Below are 15,629 nucleotides of genomic sequence, written 5' to 3' on the forward strand. Positions count from 1 at the left end.
TCAAAAACCCAATGCACCCTGGTAATGCTCTCCTAAAGCCTCTTCCATCAGGCAAAAGATACAGAAGCCTAATTAAATGAAATCAACCGTGATAACACAACTTAATTCAATGTCCTTGATTGGTCAAACCCTTGGAAAATTTGGGAAGGTAGCAGGAAGGTGCAAAAACCTGGCCCTGGCAGGCATTGACCTAAACCCACTTCATAGCCTAACTGGAGATATGTATGGACATGGCAGAGACCAGACCAGCTTGCCCTCTGACAAGAGACACATATGAAATCAACCAGTAAAGAGAAATGGACCAAAGATTTGTGGTTAGTACTGCTGCCTCACAGCACCAGGGTTCAATTCCCGCCTCAGGCGACTGTGTAGAGTTTAGACATTCTCCCTCTCTGCGTGGGTTTCCTCCCACAATCCAAAAATGTGTAGGTTAGGTGAATTGGCCATGCTAAATTGCCTGTGGTGTGAGGTGAAGGAGTAAATGTAGGGGAATGAATCTGGATGGGTTGCGGGTCGGTGTGGACTTGTTGGGCTGAAGGGCCTGTTTCCACACTAAGTAATCTAATCTAATTTGATGAACTAGCAAAGTTTACAAGTATTTGAGAAGCATTTAAATTGCTAAAGAATCACATAATTGAGATGTTAAAATTGTAAAGTTTTTAATTCTTTTGTTATCTTTGAATAAAGTGACTTCCTGCTCGTTCATGGTGTCATCCTTTCCCTGATGCCAGCAAAGGTACCTGGGTAAATTACTTTCATATATACTGGTTGAGGATTCTAGAGCTGCCCTGTTCCAGTCAACACTACATAATTCTGTGAACGAAACACCATTGCAGGTTGGTTTATTGTCATTTTAAAATAAATTGAGAAACGTCAACTCTCCTCTTCAGATGCTGCCTGACCGGCTGTGCTTTTCCATCGTTGCCCTTTTTATATTCCTATGCTTGTCTAAAAGTCTTTTAAATGCCCCTATCATATCTGCCTCCACTGCCGCACTTGGCAGTGTGTTCCAGACTCGTACCACTGTTTTTTAAAAAAAAACTTACCTTCACATCTTTTGAACTTTGTTCCTCTTTTTAAATGCATGCCCACTAGTTTTAGACATTTTTACACAGGTGTCCTCAAGTGAGTGGTGAGAGGATAAGTTAAACATTTGACCAATACTTCAAGTTTTTTTTTAATTTACAAAGTTCTTTAAAATTAAAGATCCTCTAGAGCAGCCATCTTAAAGATTAAGAATCCTGCTGTGAAACTGCAAGAATTTATTAAATAAATCTGGCACGTAACCAATTCATTTTAGTCTGATATCTAATACTCCCTAAAATAAAACCAAGAACTGCACTTGCTGGAGAAACGAGTGTGACAGGAACATGGAAAAGGTAAATGACGAGGTCTTGGAGGTGGGGGAGTCCAGAACTAGAGGACATAGATTTCAAGTGTGAGGGGAAAGATTTAAAAGGTTACCCTTTTCCTGCAGAGAATGGTGCGTGTGTGGAATGAGCTGCCAACGAAAGTGGTGGAGGCTGGTACAGTTAGTGTTTAAGAGGTTTCTGGGTGGGTATATTAGGAAGAGTTTTGAAGGATATGGGCCAAGTGCTGGCAAATAGCTGGTTGGCATGGACGAGTTGGACCCTAGGGCCTGTTGCTGTGTTGTACATGTGACTGACTATCTGGAGAGAATGCCTAGTAGTATTTTGGGTCCAGTAACTGCTCTGTTTTTGTTTCATCAGCTGTTCCCTGTTCAATCAGTTTAGAAATCTGTTTATGATATTGTTTCTGTTCTGTTTTGGATATTTCACTTTGGATATGAAACTTAAACTTCATTTTTACAAGTTTCAACACTGAACATTCTTGTACTGTAGGTTATGTGCTGCTTAATGACCCAAATTGTGGTTTCTGCTCAACCTGTGTGCCCCATATGTAACAAGCTTTCTACTCACATCTATCAACAAGCATCCATTTGAGTCCAAGAATGGCAAACTTGGGAAGTCACAACTTAGATTTTTGAGACATTTACGTTGAGTGACAAGCTCTGAATAACAGCATGAGTGGCCCTTGCTAACAGGTTGACTAGGCATATCCACTGTCCATTAAGCACCATGGAAAGTACTGAATGTTATTCCTGAGCTAAGGGTAATAAAATGTAAATTTATTTTTTCCCTTAAACTTGCTTAATTTAAAGTTGGTTTTAGAGTTAAAATGTTCATTCATTATGTACTGTTTCAAAACTCAATATTTTCTTTATTTAAAGCAAATATTTTAGTACATGAATCTGCAGCACAAACCTTCCATTGATACTGAGGGAACGTGACTCAAATGTTTAAAATGAGGTTCAGAACTTCATGAGTTGATGCAAAATGATTTTGCGTCATCAAGGTATGTAGCTGTCTTACTGTTGGGTATTACCATTTAATCTCTAATTCTGCAATTGTGTAAATTCACTGGTAACCTCTTTGCAAAGCCTGTATGAGGAGTATTCGGATCTGAATAGTAGACTGATTTTTATTTATAGACCAGTTTTTTTTTGGTCTTGTGCTTTTCTCCATCTACACTAACTTTTTAGTAGCTATGTAGAAAAATTGTTTCTCTGTGCTACCTATCATTTTTGAATTTAGTGCCACACAAGGATAACTTGCTTTCTTAATACTGTGTTTGAAGTATTTGAGAAAATTTAAAATTCAGTATTATGAACCAAGGTTAAATGTGGGCTGTTAGCATGCAGGCAGGACTCAAACTATAATCAGCTCCTTGTATGAGAACTATGTGCATTTCACTTGTGGGTTTGGCAATCACCCATCAGGATCTAGGTAAGCCTATCCCCACGTTGAATAAGCTCTTGGGTGCTGAGGATGGTCTGTATTATATTTGTTTTTTTTTGTTTTGATCAATGGCCTGTCTCTTGAATGCTGAACTTTGCTGATATCTCTATCCCAGCTAACATATTTGGTAAGCTTATTGATCTTAAAGGAGTGGGACATTTTTGTTTGTGTAGTTATTGTATTCATTCACTTCACACTTCAGCCTAGAGTGGCCATCACTGAACTGACTTTTTGCTGCTTTATTGGTAAAATGTTATTCTTATGGATATGTTCTCTTTGTCTATGTAGACACTTGTTATTTAAGCATAATTAATAGGTTGAGGGTTGGAAACTAGGTCCAATATCAGAATTTTGATTTTTGAAATTGTCCCTTTTATCTCCGTTTTGTAGTGCATTCTTGGGGATTTCTTTGGCTTAGCTGCAAAAGATGAAGAATGGCATGATTTTCATGTTTGTACATTCATGCTTTAGATTAAGACTATATTTTCCCTCATCATCTTTGACCTGTTTTTCAATCCTCCAAGTAATGGTTGACACTTTTTCCTTTCGAAATTGACCGTTGACCAGCTGAGTGGGACTACTCCAGTTTCATTTTTAACTAGTCTTTGAAGAATCTCAAACAATGAATTCCTTTTGTCAACTTGAGTGTTCCCATGAGGTTAATTTCTGCTTCTCCAAATTTTCCAGCTACATTTCTGTTCTTCAAATCCAGAGTGTTAGATTATACTTCTATGCTGATGACACCCAACTTTACCTCACAATCACCTCTCTCCACTTCACTGCTGTTGCTTGTTTACATCCAGTAAAGTATAAATATACACTTTTTTTCTCTAGGAAAACTGAAACCATTGTTTTCAGTCTGTCTTCCCAAGCTACCAACTCAATCCTTCTCCCCAGCAATGGTCTGAGGTTGAATGACTTTGAAAGCTTGCTGTTAAGTTGACCAAGATGAACTACCAATCTCTCCATTTTTGTGCCATCTTCAGGTGGCCATTTTCCACCACTGTACCATTCCTCAGTTGAACTCTTTCTTAATTTCAGCTCATCTGCTGCTGAAACTCATCCAGGTGCTTTTGTTTTGTATTATCTTGAGATTTGACTATTCCAGTGTGGTCCTGGCTGGTGTCTCATTCTAAACTCCATTAGGTTAAGAGTGGCTCAATTTATAGCACATCTCCTTTTCACTACTCCCCCTGTGTTTGCTGGCTGTCTAAGCCACAAAGATTCACTAATCCGTAAGTGGAGACTATTCCATCACACTCCTGACTTGTGTCTTACACGTGGGGAGGCATTAGCCTGGTGATGATATAGCTAGACTAATAATCTAGACTATGTTTTCCGCAATGCATTGGAGCTCCTTCCAATGAATCATCAACATTTTGTTTCCTTTATTCATTTACAGGATGAGAGTGTCTCTGGCTAGTCAGGATTTATTGCCCTAATTGCCCAGTGGCCAGTTAAGTGTAGCCACATTGCTGTGGGTCTGCTGTCACATGTAGGCCAGCAGTATCCTTCCCTAAAGAAGGTGAGTGAACCAGATGGTCATTGTTAAATTCTTAATTCCAGATATTTATTGTAATCACATCCCACCAGCTGCCATGGTGGGATTTGAACTAAGGTCCTTAGGGCATTACCTGAGTCACTAAGACTGACAGCCAAGCAATAATACCACTAGGCCATACCTCTCCATGATGCAGTCATAGACTATGTTTTCCGCAATGCATTGGAGCTCCTTCCAATGAATCATCAACATTTTGTTTCCTTTATTCATATTAATCTAGACTCCCAAGTAATGTTCTAGGGACCTGGGTTTAAATACAGCCACAACAGAAGGTGGAATTTGAATTCAGTATGCTTTTTTAAAAAAAAATTGAAAAGGGGGCCTACCGTACAAATTGATTGACAGGGGCCAGTTTGGGCCAAAGTGCCTGTCTCTGTGCTGTAGGACTCTGACTCTGGATCCATTGCCAATTATCAGGAAAAACCCATCTGTTTTGCTAATCCCTTTTTAGGGAATGAAACTGCCATCTTTAGCTGGTCTGGCCTATGTGTGACTCTAGCGATGTGGTTGATTCTTATTGCCCACCACTAACTGACCAGAAAACAATTAAATATTAACCAAACTGGTGATACCCTCATCCTGGGAATGAATAAAGGGGAAAATGACAAAGGATTTGGGAGTCTGGCATTTGCTTGCTGTAGAATTCTAGCCTCTGACATACTGGTTCAGGTTAGCAGGTTAGTTAGCATCCAAGGAGCTGGAGAATTGATGTTTCAACCCTTCATCAGAAATGTGCGCCCCACCACCACCACCCAAGATTAAAATGTTGTTTTACCACAGTCTTAGATTAGATTACTTTACAGTGTGGAAACAGGCCCTTCGGCCCAACAAGTCCACACCGACCCGCCGAAGCGCAAACCACCCATACCCCTACATTTACCCCTTACCTAACACTACGGACAATTTAGCATGGCCAATTCACCTGACCTGCACATCTTTGGACTGTGGGAGGAAACCGGAGCACCCGGAGGAAACCCACGCAGACACGGGGAGAATGTGCAAACTCCACACAGTCAGTCGCCTGAGTCGGGAATTGAACCCGGGTCTCTGGCGCTGTGAGGCAGCAGTGCCGCCCACTGCTTGCTATGATTCATGATGCCAGTCAACGAAATCTCTAGCCTTTGTCAAGGACATGGCTCTTACCTCCCTTCTGGAATATAGTCATTCTGGCCATGTTTTGAACCAAGACTATAATGTGGTAATGAACTGAGTTGCTTTGTTGCGTAAGCTGGGCATCAGTGACTATGTTAGACATAGAAGCAAAGAGGAGGCCATTCAGCCCTTTATGGTGTAGCATATCAAAACAAGAATAGTCGGGGGTAATATAAGGTAAGTGTAATGCCTTCACCAAAGGAGGTGGTTCTGGGGAAAGGTCGCTGGACCTAAAACATTAACTCTGATTTCACAAATGCTGCCAGACCTGCTGAACATTTCCAGCAACCTTGTGTTTTTGTGACTAAGGAAAGTGTTGGGGTTGCTGAAAAGTCTAAAAGTGGATAAATCACCTGGACCAGATGGGTTGTACTGTTAAGGTTCTGAAGGAGATAGCTGAGAGCACTGGTGGTGATCTTTGAGGAATGATGAGTTATGGAGGGTCCCAGAGGACTGGAAAATGGCTAATGTTGTACCTCTGCTTAAGAAGGGAAGGAAACAGCAAAACTGAGGTTGGACTAATACATCGATAATGTCCAAAGTTTCAAAGATTGAGTCCGTCGTTAAGGATGAGATTGTGGAGTACTTTTGAAGTGTGTGATAAAATAGAGCTGAGTCAGCACTGCTTCACAAAGGGTTGGTAATATCTAACAGAATTACCTCTACAAAGAATTATAACAAACTCCTGTAATTTCTTCTGGCCAAGGGGATTTGTCCACTTCTCAAATCTTAAGTCTTCCTGTTACTTGCATTAGTCTGCTCAGCTTTGTAATTTGTCTTCTCAAATTCTGTACTCTCATCTCCCTTTTCTTGATTTAAAGATAGATATAAAGTTAGCAATTTTAAGATTTATAGGTCAGGTTGATAAGTAAGTTACACCGGCACCACTCCCCACCTCTTCCTCCGCTACATTGATTGCATTGGCGCCACCTCGTGCACCCGCGAGGAGGTTCATCAACTTCACCACATTCCACCCGACCTTAAACTTACCTGGACCATCTCTGACCCCTCCCTCCCCTTCCTGGACCTCTCCATCTCGATTAATGACGACTAGCTTGACACTGACATTTTTTTACAAACCCACCGACTCCCACAGCTACCTGGATTACATCTCTTCCCACCCTACCTCTGGCAAAAATGCCATCCCGTATTCCCAATTCCTCCGCCTCCACTGTATCTGCTCCCAGGAGGACCAGTTCCACCACAGAACACACCAGATGGCCTCCTTCTTTAGAGACTGCAAATTCCCTTCCCACGTGGTTAAAGATGCCCTCCAACGCATCTCATCCACATCCTGCACTTCTGCCCTCAGACCTCACCCCTCCAACCGTAACAAGGACAGAACGCCCCTGGTGCTCACCTTCCATCCAACCAACCTTTGCATAAACCAAATCATCTGACATTTCCGTCATCTCCAAACAGACCCCACCACCAGGGATATATTTCCCTCCCCACCCCTTTCTGCCTTCCGCAAAGACTGTTCCCTCCGTGACTACCTGGTCAGGTCGACGTCCCCCCTACAACCCACCCTCCCATCCTGGCAGTTTCCCCGCAGGAACTGTAAAACCTGCGCCCACACCACCTCCCTCACCTCTATCCAAGGCCCTAAAGGAGCCTTCCACATCCATCAAAGTTTTACTTGCACATCCACTAATATAATTTATTGTATCCGTTGCTCCCGATGCGGTCTCCTCGACATTGGGGAGACTGGGCGCCCCCCAGCAGAGCGCTTTATGGAACATCTCTGGGACACCCGCACCAATCAACCACACCGCCCCGTGGCCCAACATTTCAACTTCCCCCTCCCACTCTGCCGAGGACATGGAGGTCCTGGGCCTCCTTCACCGCTGCTCCCTCACCACCAGATGCCTGGAGGAAGAATGCCTCCTCTTCTGCTTTGGAACTCTTCAACCCCAGGGCATCAATATGGACTTCAACAGTTTCCTCATTTTCCCCTTCCCCCACCTCACCCTAGTTCTAAACTTGCAGCTTCAGCACTGTCCCCATGACTTGTCTGGACTTGTCCTACCTGCCTATCTCCTTTTCCACCTATCCACTCCCTGACCTATCACCTTCATCCCCTCCCCCATTCACCCATTGTACTCTATGCTACTTTCTCCCCACCCCCACCCTTCTCTAGCTTATCTCTCCACGCTTCAGGCTCACTGCCTTTATTCCTGATGAAGGGCTTTTGTCCGAAACGTTGATTTCAAAGCTCCTTGGATGCTGCCAGAACTGCTGTGCTCTTCCAGCACAACTAATCCAGAATCTGGTTTCCAGCATCTGCAGTCATTGTTTTTACCTACCTGATAAGTAAGTTAGCTCATTGAGCTGGAAGGGTTTAGATTAGATTACATTACATTACAGTGTGGAAACAGGCCCTTCGGCCCAACAAGTCCACACCGACCCGCCGAAGTGCAACCCACCCATACCCCTTCATTTGCCCCTTACCTAACACTACGGGCAATTTAGTGTGGCCAATTCACCTGACCTGCACATCTTTGGACTGTGGGAGGAAACCGGAGCACCCGGAGGAAACCCAAACAGACACGGGGAGAATGTGCAAACTCCACACAGTCAGTCGCCTGAGTCGGGAATTGAACCCAGGTCTCTGGCCCTGCGAGGCAGCAGTGCTAACCACTGGGCCACCGTGCCGCCCAGTTGTTTTAAGGTGTTTTGTCACCATGCCTAGGTAACATCACTGTATGTCCTGCCTGTCTATTTATAGGTCTTGTGTTATGAAGGTGTAGAAATGTACTGTACCTTTTAAAGAGAGTGAAGGACTTGGCAAGCATAGTGCTAGAGAATTTACAATGTAACATTTGATCCAGCAGCTAGTACTTGCTGAATTGCTATGAGACAAAAACAAATTTGAATTTGGTAAATCAGTTTAAATTATACCCCAAAATACCAACCTCTAATCAAGTTTGTCAATACACTGAATTTAGTGTTTAAAAACTAGTGAGACAATCCAATGCTTTGGGGTATAAGACTGGGGGAAATTGAACAACTGGGGGAGAACTGCCAGGCCACCAGCATGTACAGATTGCCCAAGAAACCGTTCTCTTAAAGCTATCTTTATCTATCAATGACCTGTGAAACAGAAATCCTTAAAATCTACAGAAGCAAATACAAAGGGAAGATTCGATAGTTGCCTGGTTTTAAAAATTTGAGTTGGTAAATCTTACTGAGGAGGGGGGAGTCATCAGATGAGTATTACAGAAGGGAAAGTATAAGATAGGATAGAACATAGAACATAGAAGAATACAGCGCAGTACAGGCCCTTCGGCCCTCGATGTTGCGCCGATCCAAGCCCACCTAACCTACACTAGCCCACTATCCTCCATATGCCTATCCAATGCCCGCTTAAATGCCCATAATGAGGGAGAGTCCACCACTGCTATTGGCAGGGCATTCCACGAACGCACGACTCGCTGAGTAAAGAACCTACCCCTAACATCTGTCCTATACCTACCCCCCCTTAATTTAAAGCTATGCCCCTTTGTAATAGCTGACTCCATACGAGGAAAAAGATTCTCACTGTCGACCCTGTCTAAACCCCTAATCATCTTGTACACCTCTATCAAGTCACCCCTAAACCTTCTTTTCTCCAATGAAAACAACCCCAAGTGCCTCAGTCTTTCCTCATACGATCTTTCTACCATACCAGGCAACATCCTGGTAAACCTTCTCTGCACCCGTTCCAGTGCCTCCACATCCTTCCTATAGTATGGCGACCAAAACTGCACACAATACTCCAGATGCGGCCGCATGAGAGTCTTATACAACTGCAACATGACCTCAGTACTCCGGAACTCAATTCCTCTACCAATAAAAGCCAGTACGCCATATGCCGCCTTCACCGCACTATTTACCTGGGTGGCAACTTTCAAAGATTTGTGTACATGGACACCAAGATCCCTCTGCTCATCCACACTACCAAGTATCCGACCGTTAGCCCAGTACCCCATCTTTTTATTACTCTTACCAAAGTGAATCACCTCACACTTAGCTACATTGAACTCCATTTGCCACCTTTCTGCCCAGTTCTGCAGCTTATCTATATCCCGCTGTAACCTGACACATCCTTCCTCACTGTCTACAACTCCTCCGACTTTCGTATCATCCGCAAACTTGCTCACCCAACTTTCTAACCCCTCCTCCAGGTCATTTATAAAAATGACAAACAGCAATGGTCCCAAAACAGATCCTTGCGGAACACCGCTAGTGACGGCACTGCATGATGAACCTTTACCATCAACTACTACCCTCTGTCTTCTTCCAGCCAGCCAACTCCTAATCCAAACCTCCAACTCACCCTCAATGCCATACCTCCGTATTTTTTGCAGCAGTCTACCATGGGGAACCTTATCAAACGCCTTACTAAAATCCATATACACCACATCTACTGCTTTCCCCTCGTCCACCTCCTTAGTCACCTTCTCAAAGAATTCAATAAGGTTTGTGAGGCACGACCTGCCCTTCACAAAACCATGCTGACTATCCTTGATCACATTATTCCTATCCAGATGTTCATAAATCCTATCCCTTACAATTCTCTCGAAGACTTTGCCCACAACAGAAGTGAGACTCACCGGCCTATAGTTACTAGGGTTATCCCTACTCCCCTTCTTGAACAAGGGAACCACATTTGCTAGCCTCCAATCTTCTGGCACTACTCCTGTAGACAACGAGGACATAAAAATCAAGGCCAATGGCTCCTTAGAGTAAGGAGTTGTAAATAAGTAATAATTCTGCTATACTTAAAGTTTTAAAATAGCTATTGGCCTCTCATTTTCAGATTACTGCGCAGGATAAATATGTTGCTGGCTTAAATTAAGCAGGCAGGTTTGCCCGTGTTGTAATACTTAGTTTTTCAGGCCATAGAGATGTACAGCATGAAAGCAGACCCTTCGGTCCAACCCAGTCTAGTCCCACCTGCCAGCACCCGGCCCATATCCCTCCAAACCCTTCCTATTCATAATACCCATCCAAATGCCTCTTAAATGTTGCAATTGTACCAGCCTCCACTACATCCTCTGGCAGCTCATTCCATACGCGTACCATTCTCTGTGTGAAAGTGTTATCCCTGTAGGTCTCTTTTATATCTTTCCCGTCTCTCCCTAAACCTATGCCCTCTAGTTCTGGACTCCTCGACCCCAGGGGAAAGACTTTGCCTATTTACCCTATGCATGCCCCTCATGATTTTGTAAACCTCTATAAGGTCACCCCTCAGCCTCTGCTTCAGGGAAAACAGCCATAACCTGTTCAGCCTCTCCCTATAGATCAAATCCTCCAACCCAGGCAACATCCTTGTAAATCCTTTCTGAACTCTTTCAAGTTTCACAACATCTTTCCGATAGGAAGGAGACCAGAATTACACACAATATTCCAACAGTAGCCTAACCAATGTCCTGTACAGCCGCAACATGACATCCCAATTCCTGTACTCCATACTCTGACCAATAAAAGAGAGCATACTAAACGCCGCCTTCACTATCCTATCTACCTGTGACTCCACTTTCAAGGAGCTGTGAACCTGCACTCCAAGGTCTCTTTTTTTGAGCAACACTCCCTAGGACCTTACCATCAAGTGTACAGGTCCTGCTAAGATTTGCTTTCCCAAAATGCAGCACCTCACATTTATCCGAATTAAACTCCGTCTGTCACTTCTCAGCCCATTGGCCCATCTGGTCCAGATCCTGTCGTAATCTGAGGTAACCATCTTCACTGTCCATTACACCTGCAAACTTATGAACTGTACCTCTTATGCTTGCATCAAAGTCATTTACATAAATGACAAAAAGGAGAGGACCCAGCACCGATCCTTGTGGCACTCCACTGGTCACAGGCCTCCAGTCTGAAAAACAACCCTCTGCCACCACCCTCTGTCTTCTACCTTTGTGCCAGTTTGGTATCCAAATGGCTAGTTCTCCCTGTATTCCATGAGATCTAACCTTGCTAATCAGTCTCCCATGGGGAACCTTGCCGAACGCCTTACTGAAGTCCAGATAGATCACATCTACCACTCTGCCCTCATCATTCGTCTTTGTTACTTCCTCAATAAACTCAATCAAGTTTGTGAGCCATGATTTCCCACACACAGTCATGTTGACTATCCCTAATCAGTCCTTGCCTTTCCAAATACATGTACATCCTGTCTCTCTGGATTCCCTCCAACAAGTTGTCCACCACTGATGTCAGGCTCACTGGTCTATAGTTCCCTGGCATGTCCTTACCACCCTTCTTAAACAGTGGCACCATGTTTGCCAACCTCCAGTCTTCCAGCATCTCACCTGTGACTATTGGTGATACAAATATCTTAGCAAGAGGCCCAGCAATCACTTCTCTAGCTTCCTGCAGAGTTCTCAGGTACACCTGATCAGGTCCTGGGGATTTATCCACCTTTACCTGTTTCAAGACATCCAGCACTTCCTCCTCTGTAATATGGACATTTTGCAAGATGTCACCATCTTGCATATCCTTTCCACAGTAAATACTGATGCAAAGTACTCATTTAGTATCTCTCCCATTTTCTGCAGCTCCACACAAAGGCCGCCTTGCTGATCTTTGAGGGGCCCTAGTCTCTCCCTGGTTACCCTTCTGTCCTTAATGTATTTGTAAAAACTCTTTGGATTCTCCTTAATTCTATTTGCCAAAGCTATCTCATGTCCCTGTTTCTGCCCTCCTGATTTCCCTCAAGTATACTCCTACTTCCTTTATACTCTAAGGATTCACCGATCTATCCTGTCTGTTCCTTGTATATGCCTCCTTTTTCTTAACCAAACCCTCAATTTCTTTAGTCATCCAGCATTCCCTATACCTACCAACCTTCCCTTTCACCCTGACAGGAATATACTTTCTCTGGATTCTTGTTATCTCATTTCTGAATGATTCCCATTTTCCAGCAGTCCCTTTACCTGCGAACATCTGCCTCCAATCACCTTTCGAAAGTTCTTGCCTAATACCGTTAAAATTGGCCTTTCTCTAATTTAGAACTTCATCTTTTAGATCTCTGGTCCATCCTTTTCCATCATGGTCGCTGGCCCCAAAGTGCTCCCCGACTGACACCTCAGTCACCTGCCCTGCCTTATGTAATTTCTGAATTTTTTTTTCCCCAAAGGTAGGTGGACTGGATCTAAGTCTCTGTTTATTGGTTGAGTTCTGGTTAGAGTGCCATGCTTCTGATCATGCGTGTCTTTGCTTTGCCTGTCCTAGGATGTGTGTTGTCCCAGTCAGTGGTGTCTTTCTTTGTACTTAATGTTAAAAGATTAATGTCCAGAAAGAGTACAAATTAATATTTTAATAAAGGGTTAAACTGCACTGACTTTGGGTGGGGATGTGAAAGAATGTGGACGACTAGCCATTTTAATTTACACTTTTTTTTTAGACATTACTCCCCTGCTCTTGTCAAGTTTAAATTATCAATTTAATCTCTTCCATTCAGAAATGCTTTCTGCCCAGAGTTATATAGCACCTGTATTGTCTCGGCATTTCTGGGTTAGGAAATGGACTGCATAACAGTTCCCTCAGATTAGGACATAATGCAAATGCTAATCTCAGACCATGATCTCATCCTGCCATTGTACCAGGGCTAACTAAGTGACGGGGGTTGTCTTGAGTGGCATGTGACTGTGGGGGAGTGGCCAGAGTATCAGTAAGCATTGCAACTGACCTGTATAAAGGAGTCATGATTTGGAGATGCCGGTGTTGGACTGGAATGTACAAAGTTAAAAATCACAACACCAGGTTATAGTCCAACAGGTTTAATTGGAAGCACACTAGCTTTCGGAGCGAAGCTCCTTCAGGTGATTGTGGAGGGCTCGATCATAACACAGAATTTATAGCAAAAATTTGCAGTGTGATGTGACTGAAATTATACATTGAAGATTTGATTGTTAAGCCTTTCATCTGTTAGAACAGATTTCTTCTGTAAGAAGGCTTAACAGACAATCAATTCTTCAATGTATAATTTCAGTTACATCACACTGCAAATTTTTGCTATAAATTCTGTTACGATCGAGCCCTCCACAATCACCTGATGAAGGAGCGTCGCTCCGAAAGCTAGTGTGCTTCCAATTAAACCTGTTGGACTATAACCTGGTGTTGTGATTTTTAACTTTGTATAAAGGAGATGTTTTCTTTGAGTGCCTCACTTTGACCTGAATTCACATGCCTGGGAAGAGGGTCAAAGGGGGTCACCTACTTGTACTGTACTGTGCTTAATAAATTTGGTTGCTTGTTCACAGACGGTGTGTTACAGTTGCATAGTGTGTAAAGAACCTTGGGAGTTAAAAGAATTTAACATTTATGGAAATTTAGTGATAGTGGGTTGTGTCCTTGGTGGCTAGTTTGGTGTTCATGTGTCCTGGTGGCTAGTTTCCTGCTTGTTTGTCAGATGTAATGTTTTTTTATTTTGCAGTTCTTGCATGATATTTTGTAAGTAACGTTGGTTTTGCTGGTAGTATCTAATGGATCCTTTAGGTTTGTTAGTTGCTGTTGAAGTGTTTTGGTAGACTTGTTGGCTACCATGATGCCAAGGGGTCTGAGTAGTCTAAAATTCATTTGATGCCTTTTGTAAGGTAATGTGGCAATAGTTTTGGTTGTGTTGTCTGCTTGTTTGGGTTTGTTTGAGGAATTGGCTTTGCATGGGACAACACACTTCCTAGGACAGAGGAAACAAAAACACGGCCGAACCTCTTTCGAGGCTTGGCATTCTAACCAGAACTCAATCAATAAACACCGACTTGGATACCATCTACCTTCCCTTCTGGGGGAAAGAAAGTGGGAAATGACATCACCCACCTTAAGAAATCAAGGCCTATAAATAGAGGGGCGGGACATACCAGTGTTTCACCGGAGACTCACTGATGTTACCTAGTCATGGTGACAAAACGTCTGAAAATAAACCTTCCAGCTCAGTGAGTTGACTTCATACTGGGAGGTGTAAAGTACTCATTTAACCTTCTCTCAAATCCTTCAGCTTCATGCACTGATTGCCCCCTTTGTCCTTAATAATCTTTTTTTAAAAATCTGGTTATTCTTTCAGCTTTTATCATACTTGTAGAATATCTTGCTTTTTCCCAAATCTTGCCTGTCAGCTGCTTCTCATGACCTGCTTTGCTCTCCCACTTGCTTTATCAAGCTTGCCCCTCTACCACATGTTTTTTACTCCTGTTGTACCTGTTATAGATCTCACTTCCCTGTCCAGTCCTAAGTATTCCAAGATGTGGTTTTCTGGCATTGTTGTTTCTACATCTTGCCCAAAAGTGTATTAATTCATTAGCCAAGGGGATGAGGTAGTCTGAAGGCTTCCTCACCCATATTTAACCTGATGGTGAGATTTCCGAAACAAAAACAAATTGCTGGAAAAACTCAGCAGATCTGGCAGCATCTGTGAAATCAAACTTAATGTTTCGGGTCCAGCAATCCTTGAACAGAGGATGAGACAAGCCATGCGACTTCATGGATGCCAGACCACATGCTGAAGACACCCAGGGCAACTCCCTTCTGACCACTGCACATTGTCTATCTGTCTTCCTGCTGGTGAGGACCTCACCAAAGGCAGTGATATCACTACCCGTGGGATCATACCTTTTTACAGGCAGTATCAAGCTGTTGCTTGACTAGTGTGTGAAATTGTTCTGAAAATATGTTGCTGGAAAAGCACAACAGGTCAGGCAGCATCCAAGGAGCAGGAGAATCGACATTTCGGGCATGAGCCCTTCAGGAAATTGCTCTTCCAGTTTTGGTCCAAGTTTCAGATGTTTCCTAGGTGAACTTTGCAGGGTTGACAACTGTGCTAGGGCTCTGATTTCATTCTTTTTGGGACTTTTTTTTTGTTTCTTAGAACTGAGTGGCTTGCTAGGCCATCTGAGCTGAAGACATCAGTGAGCCTAGAATCCGATGTAGGCTAGACAATTAAGGATATTAGTGCATCAGATAGGTTTTAGATTTTTTAAATGAAATTTCAGAATTTGGAACGATTAGCCAAATATTTGTCAGTAGTTAACACACTTTCATTTTTTAAGAGGAAAGTTCTAAGGAAATGCATTCATGTTTTGTAATTAGGGTCTCCGCTTGGTTGAATGGTAACT

At 43.1% G+C, this 15,629-nt stretch overlaps 1 protein-coding gene across 2 annotated transcripts in view; it reads left to right on the plus strand.

Annotated features, from left to right (window-relative positions):
- LOC122550186 (protein lifeguard 1) overlaps positions 1-15,629 on the plus strand; it is a 95,662-nt gene that overhangs the window by 25,573 nt on the left and 54,460 nt on the right. Inside the window, exons 2-3 of one of the 2 annotated variants that reach the window (XM_043690909.2) lie at positions 688-836; positions 2,252-2,376. The exons of the other annotated variant lie outside the window; for it this stretch is intronic. The gene's annotated coding sequence lies outside the window, so the exon portion shown is untranslated. The remainder of the gene's footprint in view (positions 1-687; positions 837-2,251; positions 2,377-15,629) is intronic. 2 annotated transcript variants of the gene reach the window in all.

This window comes from Chiloscyllium plagiosum, unplaced genomic scaffold (assembly GCF_037043375.1).
Source record: "Chiloscyllium plagiosum isolate Xiang-an unplaced genomic scaffold, Cpla_swu_hap1 HiC_scaffold_5, whole genome shotgun sequence".
Classification (NCBI taxonomy): Eukaryota; Metazoa; Chordata; class Chondrichthyes; order Orectolobiformes; family Hemiscylliidae; genus Chiloscyllium; species Chiloscyllium plagiosum.